Source organism: Bufo bufo, chromosome 5, assembly GCF_905171765.1.
Source record: "Bufo bufo chromosome 5, aBufBuf1.1, whole genome shotgun sequence".
NCBI lineage: Eukaryota > Metazoa > Chordata > Amphibia > Anura > Bufonidae > Bufo > Bufo bufo.
This window is the reverse complement of record NC_053393.1, coordinates 496502002-496511228: the sequence shown is the minus strand read 5'-3', so window position 1 is coordinate 496511228 and position 9227 is coordinate 496502002.

The window sequence follows — 9227 nt, the reverse complement described above, 5'->3', positions numbered from 1 at the left end:
AATATAGCCACCTTTCCTTGCAAGGACACTCAAAAGCCTGCCATCCATGGATTCTGTCAGTGTTTTGATCTGTTCACCATCAACATTGCGTGCAGCAGCAACCACAGCCTCCCAGACACTGTTCAGAGAGGTGTACTGTTTTCCCTCCTTGTAAATCTCACATTTGATGATGGACCACGGGTTCTCAATGGGGTTCAGATCAGGTGAACAAGGAGGCCATGTCATTAGATTTTCTTCTTTTATACCCTTTCTTGCCAGCCACGCTGTGGAGTACTTGGACGCGTGTGATGGAGCATTGTCCTGCATGAAAATCATGTTTTTCTTGAAGGATGCAGACTTCTTCCTGTACCACTGCTTGAAGAAGGTGTCTTCCAGAAACTGGCAGTAGGACTGGGAGTTGAGCTTGACTCCATCCTCAACCCGAAAAGGCCCCACAAGCTCATCTTTGATGATACCAGCCCAAACCAGTACTCCACCTCCACCTTGCTGGTGTCTGAGTCGGACTGGAGCTCTCTGCCCTTTACCAATCCAGCCACGGGCCCATCCATCTGGCCCATCAAGACTCACTCTCATTTCATCAGTCCATAAAACCTTAGAAAAATCAGTCTTGACGTTTCAGCTTGTGTGTCTTGTTCAGTGGTGGTCGTCTTTCAGCCTTTCTTACCTTGGCCATGTCTCTGAGTATTGCACACCTTGTGCTTTTGGGCACTCCAGTGATGTTGCAGCTCTGAAATATGGCCAAACTGGTGGCAAGTGGCATCTTGGCAGCTGCACGCTTGACTTTTCTCAGTTCATGGGCAGTTATTTTGCGCCTTGGTTTTTCCACACGCTTCTTGCGACCCTGTTGACTATTTTGAATGAAACTCTTGATTGTTCGATGATCACGCTTCAGAAGCTTTGCAATTTTAAGAGTGCTGCATCCCTCTGCAAGATATCTCACTATTTTTGACTTTTCTGAGCCTGTAAAGTCCTTCTTTTGACCCATTTTGCCAAAGGAAAGGAAGTTGCCTAATAATTATGCACACCTAATATAGGGTGTTGATGTCATTAGACCACACCCCTTCTCATTACAGAGATGCACATCACCTAATATGCTTAATTGGTAGTAGGCTTTCGAGCCTATACAGCTTGGAGTAAGACAACATGCATAAAGAGGATGATGTTGTCAAAATACTCATTTGCCTAATAATTCTGCACGCAGTGTACAGTATATACAGGGGAGCAAATCCTGCACTTGTGGCCCGTTGCTACTGGCGTTCCCCAGCAAAAATGCATACAGTAGACGATGCTCGCAGCGGACCACAAGTACCACAATAGACATCCTACACAAGATAGCAATTATGTGGATGTGAAAATCAATATAACAATATAATAATAGCAAAGACAGGTGCACTCTCCAGACTTACTAAACCCTCAAACTGATGATAAAATTTAGAGATTAGCCAACATGTCCTACTAGGAGGACATGTCTGAGCCCGAGCACCGCGCCAAGGTTTCTCAAGTAGCTCGGGTCCTAACACTCACCTACCTGAGCCGTATGGGCAATACCAGGAGCCAGTGGGCAAATTACAGGAGCATGAGGTCGACTCACAGACAACTCACCAGTTACCTCCAGCATGTAACCATGCTTGCAATGGGAGGAGGGAGGAGTCTGCGAGTCTCACTCAAGACTGGCTGATATGGCCCAGGCCTCGCAGGTGCACCTAAATGTAGCCTGTGGATGGAAAACAGGCTCATTTAAATTGGAGTTTATACACCTCCAGGTATCTCTATATGCAAACAATCTGAAAAAAATGGTGTGGTATACTTTATAACAGTAATATGGGAGGTAGAGGTAGCCCTCACTCCACAACAATGTATATTCCAATATATTCCAAGAAACCAAGATGAGGCCACAGGAATGGAGGTAGCAGAGAAAGGCATTCACGTGCTACTTATGGCAGTACTTGTGGTACGCTGCCAGCATCGTCCACTGTATGCATTTTTGCTGGGGATTGCCATTAGTAACGGGCCACAAGTGCAGGATTTGCTCCCCTGTTTATATATGCACAACTGCATATGGGTTTGAGCACTTCCTGCCTGTTTAACACCACACCATTTTTTTCAGTTTGTTTGTAATTTGCCCACTGGCTCCTGGTATTGCCCATATGGCTCAGGTAGGTGAGTGTTAGGACCCGAGCTACTTGAGAAACCTTGGCGTGGTGCTCGGGCTCAGACATGTCCTCCTAGTAGGACATGTTGGCTAATCTCTCAATTTTATCATCAGTTTGAGGGTTTAGTAAGTGCACCTGTCTTTGCTATTATTATATTGTTACAAGAAAAAATAAAATAAAATACAGGATTAAAAATAAAGATTAAAAATCGTACATATAAAATCAGGAAAAAATAATACTAACTGATTGTAGAACCTAACAGCTATAGACAATATTGGCGACAGCTATAGCCAGCATGCCATACATGACTAAGAGACATCGAACATATAGTGCATGCACCGACTATTAGCCGGTCGTCGAATCGATACACCGACGCTCACTCTACCTATCTACAACCTTTCATAGAGAAGGCAGAGATCCACTGCAAGCCGGGCATAATTTTGAGTTATCAATTATGTGGGACGTCACGTGGGACGCCAGGGATAGCGGGACCCACGATCCAGCCGCACTGCCGATAGGAGAGGAGCCGTTATAGAAGATGGTGATTACAAACATATCGTGGAATGGTAGCGTATGATTTACAATGTTACAATCTGCTACATTATCAAGGGAAATATCACAGTGATAACATATTCTAAGACTTTGTTTTTCAAAGATCAAACAGCGTATTAAGCAACAGCTTGCCTACAAATGAGTGATCTGAACTACGGATCATTCATAGGATAAAATATACAAGCGCATGATTCTAATTCTTGTAACATTTACAGTTTCCATATATCGTGAATTCAGTAGGATATACCCTGTGACCTTAGTTATTTTTCCATGTACAATTTTGTGTCATATACTTCAAAGTCATATTTCCCTCCCTCTCCCTAAGGCCTCATGCACACGACCGTATTTTTTCACGGTCCGCAAAACGGGGTTCCGTTGGTCCGTGATCCGTGACCGTTTTTTCGTCCGTGGGTCTTCCTTGATTTTCGTTTTGGTGTCCGCCTGGCCGTACGGAGCCAAACGGATCCGTCCTGAATTACAATGCAAGTCAATGGGGACAGATCCGTTTGACGTTGACACAATATGGTGCAATTTCAAACAGATCCGTCCCCCATTGACTTTCAATGTAAAGTCAGGAGTTAATATACCATAGGATCTGAGTTTTCTCCAATCCGATGGTATATTTTAACTTGAAGCGTCCCCATCACCATGGGAACGCCTCTATGTTAGAATACTGTCGGATATGAGTTAGATTGTGAAACTCATATCCGACAGTATATTCTAACACAGAGGCGTTCCCATAGTGATGGGGACGCTTCTAGTTAGAATATACTACGAACTGTGTACATGACTGCCCCCTGCTGCCTGGCAGCACCCGATCTCTTACAGGGGGATGTGATCCGCACAATTAACCCCTCAGGTGCTGCACCTGAGGAGTTAATTGTGCATATCATAGCCCCCTGTAAGAGATCAGGGGCTGCCAGGCAGCAGGGGGCAGACCCCCCTCCCTCCCCAGTTTGAATATCATTGGTGGCCAGTGTGCGGCCCCCACCCCCGGCCCCCCCTCCCTCCCTCTATTGTATTATCATTGGTGGCCAGTGTGCAGCCCCCCTCCCTCCTCTATTGTATTATCATTGGTGGCCAGTGTGCGGCCCCCCCAGCCGCCCCTCCCTCCCTCTATTGTAATATCATTGGTGGCCAGTGTGCGGCCCCCACCCCCGGCCCCCCCTCCCTCCCTCTATTGTAATATCATTGGTGGCCAGTGTGGGGCCTCCCCCGGCCCCCCTCCCTCCCTTTATTGTATTATCATTGGTGGCCAGTGTGCGCCCCCCCCAGCCGCCCCTCCCTCCCTCTATTGTAATATCATTGGTGGCCAGTGTGCGGCCTCCCCTCTCCCCCCCGATCATTGGTGGCAGCGGAGAGTTACGATCGGAGTCCCAGTTTAATCGCTGGGGCTCCGATCGGTAACCATGGCAACCAGGACACTACTGCAGGCCTGGTTGCCATGGTTACTTAGCAATATTACAATATTAGAAGCATCATACTTACCTGCTGCGCTGTCTGTGACCGGCCGGGAGCTCCTCCTATGGTAAGTGACAGGTCTGTGCGGCGCATGCTTAATGATCTGTCACTTACCAGTAGGAGGAGCTCCCGGCTGGTCACAGACAGCGCAGCAGGTAAGTATGATGCTTTAATATTGTAATATTGCTAAGTAACCATGGCAACCAGGCCTGCAGTAGCATCCTGGTTGCCATGGTTACCGATCGGAGCCCCAGAGCGATTAAACTGGGACTCCGATCGGAACTCTCCGCTGCCACAATGATCGGGGGCGGAGGGGGAGAGGGGAGGCCGCACACTGGCCACCAATGATATTATACAATAGAGGGGGGCGGGGGGGGCGCACACTGGCCACCGATGATAATACAATAGAGGGAGGGGGGGCCGGGGGGGGCGCACACTGGCCACCAATGATAATACAATCAGAGGGAGGGAGGGGGGGCCGCACACTGGCACCAATGATAATACAATAAAGGGAGGGAAGGGGGGCAAGGGGGGGCGGGGGGGGCCGCACTGGCCACCAATGAAATTAAAACTGGGGAGGGAGGGGGGTCTGCCCCCTCCTGCCTGGCAGCCCCTGATCTCTTATAGGGGGCTATGATATGCACAATTAACCCCTCAGGTGCAGCACCTGAGGGGTTAATTGTGCGGATCACAGCTCCCTGTAAGAGATCGGGTGCTGCCAGGCAGCAGTCATGTACACAGTTCGTAGTATATTCTAACTAGAAGCGTCCCCATCACTATGGGTACGCCTCAGTGTTAGAATATACTGTCGGATTTGAGTTTTCACGAAGTGAAAACTCATCTCTGAAAAAGCTTTTATGCAGACGGATCTTTGGATCCGTCTGTATGAAAGTAACCTAGGGCCACGGATCACGGACACGGATGCAATCTTGTGTGCATCCGTGTTCTTTCACGGACCCATTGACTTGAATTGGGTCCGTTAACATTGTCCGCCAAAAAAATAGGACAGGTCATATTTTTTTAGATGGACAGGAAACACGGATCACGGATGCGGCTGCAAAACGGTGCATTTTCCGATTTTTCCACGGACCCATTGAAAGTCAATGGGTCCGCGAAAAAGAAAGGAAAACGCACAACGGCCATGGATGCACACAACGGTCGTGTGCATGAGGCCTTACCCTAACCCAACTCACCACCCCAATTTAATCTATTGTCTACGATTGAATCTATTTCGAGAGATGTTAACCCCACATAGAGAAGTCTAGATTTCTAATTTACCCAGACTCCCACTCACTTCATTACCACTTCAATACCATTTGGTATGTAGAAAGGGGGAGGATTAATTTGCGATTCTTTGGAACGGACAGGGCGAATTCAATAAACTTTCTCCATTTTTTTATGAATTTGGCTGTCGCCTTCTCTTTATTTCTTTCCACCTCCAACCTCTCCATATACACCACTTGTTTTACTGGACCTACCACTTCTTCCCAAGTTGGGACTGACGTATGCAGCCAGCGTCTTAATATACATTTTTTAACTGCCATAAGTAGCACGTGAATGCCTTTCTCTGCTACCGCCATTCCTATGGCCTCATCTTGGTTTCTTGGAATATATTGGAATATACATACCTCTACCTCCCATATTACTGTTATAAAGTGTACCACTTGTTCCCAGAGTGGTTTCAAGCTAGGACAGCACCACAGTCCATGCATAAGATCTGCCTTCGGCAGAGTACATTTAGGACACTGTCTAAGATATTGAGCAGGTGCATCTTTGAAGGAAAGATCAAATGCATATGTGGCCTTGTGCATAATTCTTAACTGTGTTTCACGCGATTGTTCAATGTATACTGCTCGTCTGATATAGTCTAATCCTTCCCTCATTTTGCGTGTCAGATCAGTGTCTTGTAGTTCACTTTCCCATTTGGCGAATGCCCCTTTAACTAGGTTCATGGAGTACACATTCTGGATTTTATGATATAGTACCGAAAGGGAGGTCATCGACTTATCTTTGCCCATTAGGGCATCGAACCTTGTCAACCTATCCCCGTCCCCTAAAGATTCTGATTGTTTTTTACAGTAGGATTTGATCTGTTGAAATGGCAGGTAATGGGAAGTCGCCAATTGGTATTTTGTTCTAAAGTCATCCCAGCCCATCAGTTCATGGCCTGAAGCGAGAAAATCTTGTAACCTGTAAATCCCCTTCCTTTTACATTCTACATACATTTTGTTATGTCGCCCCTGGGGGTAAGTAGGCAGGGACCATAGCAGCATCTTTGATGATAGGTATATTGGAAGTCTATATATCTTTCTTACAGCCTTCCAGGCGATAATCGTGTCCCTGAGCAGTATAGACCCTTTGATTTGAGAGGGAATATCCTTCCATCTAGTATGCAGCAGGGCGAATAGGTCCCAAGGATGTGCTAGTTCTTGTTCCAAATGGCCTGCCGAAAAATACGTGGTTTCCCAAATAAAGTCTTTTATATGCCTAAATAGGGCCGCAAGGTTATAATGCCTTATATTCGGCAGTTGCAAGCCTCCTTCCCATTTTAACATACAAAGTTTCTTATACGCTATGCGGGGTCTCTTTTGTTTCCAATGGAAAGAAGTGAATGCCGCTTGGATCCTCATTACATCTACATGTTTCAATAGCAGTGGGATTGTTTGTAAGGGGTACAATAACCTTGAAAAACGTATTGTTTTTAAAAGATGGGCCCTCCCGCACAGAGACAGTGGTAAATCTCTCCATTTGCCTAGTTCCGTTTCAATTTTCTGTATCAGTGGGAGATAATTTAAGGAAAATAGTGAGGCTAGGGTTCTACCTATCTTAATCCCTAGATATAACATGTAGTCTTTACGCACTTCCACTCCCAGATGGGGAGTAGGAGCCATCCCTTGGTTTTGCAGAAACAGTAATTGACTTTTTGTCACGTTTACTTTGTAACCAATAACTGAGCCATAGTATTGGAAAGTGTCTAAGATCGTTTTCAGATGGAGCTCCGGGGCCTTCAAATACCATCAACAGATCATCGGCCAAATCTTGTTAATTTGATCTACTTCTTACCCACTGCAATCCCCTCATACAGATCGGATTGTATAAATAGTTGTGCAAGCGTCTCAAGGGTGACATCAAGAGCAAGGAGACAGTGGGCACCCCTGCCTGGTTCCCTTCTTTAGTTGAATGATGATTTGACAAATGCCCTGGCACATATACCTGGCTTGTGGATCTGCATACAGCGCTTTTATATAGTTGCGGTAAGGCCCTTTTAGTCTGGATTGCGTCCAACCACTTCTCCCAGCCATTCCCAGCTAACGTTGTCAAAGGCTTTTTCTGTGTCGATTGCTAGACGTGCAGGATTAGCCGACAGCCCCATCTCATTTTGGCCATCTTGGGCCAGTAGGACTTTCCTAATGTTAGTGACCGCGGAGCGTCCTTTTATAAATCCTACTTGGTGGTTCCCTATCAAGTCTGGTAGAAAAGTGGCAAGTCTATTTGCCAGCAGCTTAGACAACAACTTTACGTCTTGATTAATGAGGGAGATTGGCATGAACGACTCTGGGCAAGTTAAATCTTTCCCTTGCTTCGGGAGTATTTTTATATAGGCCATATTACCCGATGGTGGTAGTCTTCCCCCTGGTAAAATAGAGTTAAAAAGCGAGGTGAGTGTAGATACGATGTCATCTCCCAAGGCCTTATAAAACTCTGTGGGGTACCCGTCAGGGCCCGGGGATTTCCCGTTTTGAAGCGTTTTTATCGTGGATTTTAATTCATCATCTGAGACATCTGCATTAAGAATATTTAAGGAGTCCTCTGATAGCCGTGGAAGATCGATCTTTTTTAAAAGATCCTTTGCCCGGCTGCCATCGTAGGGATCCTGTGCATACAAGGACGCAAAGCATTTGCCTAGTATATCTACTACCTTTTTCGGGTGTGTTTGTAATGTTCCCGTTTCATCTTTCAAAGGGTAAAGTTGTGTTTGTCGGGAGTAAGGTTGTGAAAGGTTTGCTAGCATCTTGCCCACTTTATTTCCATATTTAAATAGTTCTGCCTGTTTGCAATTTGCAAACCACTTAGCTTTACCCTCTTGATAATAATCAAAGGTATGCTTAGCTGTCACCCAACGTATTTTAAGGGCCTCTGTCGGATCATTTACATAGTTAGTATAAGCTTCTCGTACCTTATTTAAGGCATTTTCGTAATTTTTACGTATTTCCTTTTTTCCCCCCTATCGTATAGGCAATAATCCTTCCCCTAAGAACTACTTTTGCTGTTTCCCAGAACAGTTCAGGGTCTTGTGCAGGGGCTGCATTATCTTGGGAGTACTCCCACCACCATCCCCTAAGTTTGTCTATAAAATCTTCATCCATTGTCAGGTGGCTGGGTAATCGCCATATAAAATCTGTGCCCCTCGGAGTAGTGTCAGTGATCTCCACCCATACAGGGGCATGGTCCGAAATGACCAAGTCGCTATGTCTGTCTTCCTTGCTTCAAAACCAGATCAGAGGAGCAATTGTCTGTCTGGACCAGGATTGTTGCGCGTATGAATAGTGAGTATATTCCCTCTCTGTTGGGTGGTGGTGTCTCCATATATCTATCAGGTTTGTCGCCGCTAGTAAAGGAGGATAAGGTGTGGTTGCCCTGAGGGTTTTGCGGGATTCTCCACTTTTAGCAGCCTACCATCATCGTCAGGCTCCACCTTTAGGCTTTTATTTAAAAGAATAGCACTCCCGCCTCCTTCCCTTCGCGGGAGAACCCAGTACTTGACCCCACCCCATAATTTCTGGAGTCTCCAAAAATCTCCCTCCTCCTAATGCGTCTCCTGCAACAAGGCCACATCAACCTTCAATTTTTTAGATGACGTAAACCATCATACGTTTATATGTGAACGCAAGCCTTTACATTCCAGGTGATAACCCTTCATGTTGGATCCAGTAAGTGAGATGCCTACCCGGAGACAAATCCCGACGATAGAGACTCCCTCCCCTGGTTCCCTTTTTATCTAAGACAATGCCAGTTTGGAGCTTTAACACATCCCAACCTGTTTTCCCCCCAGCCCTCCCC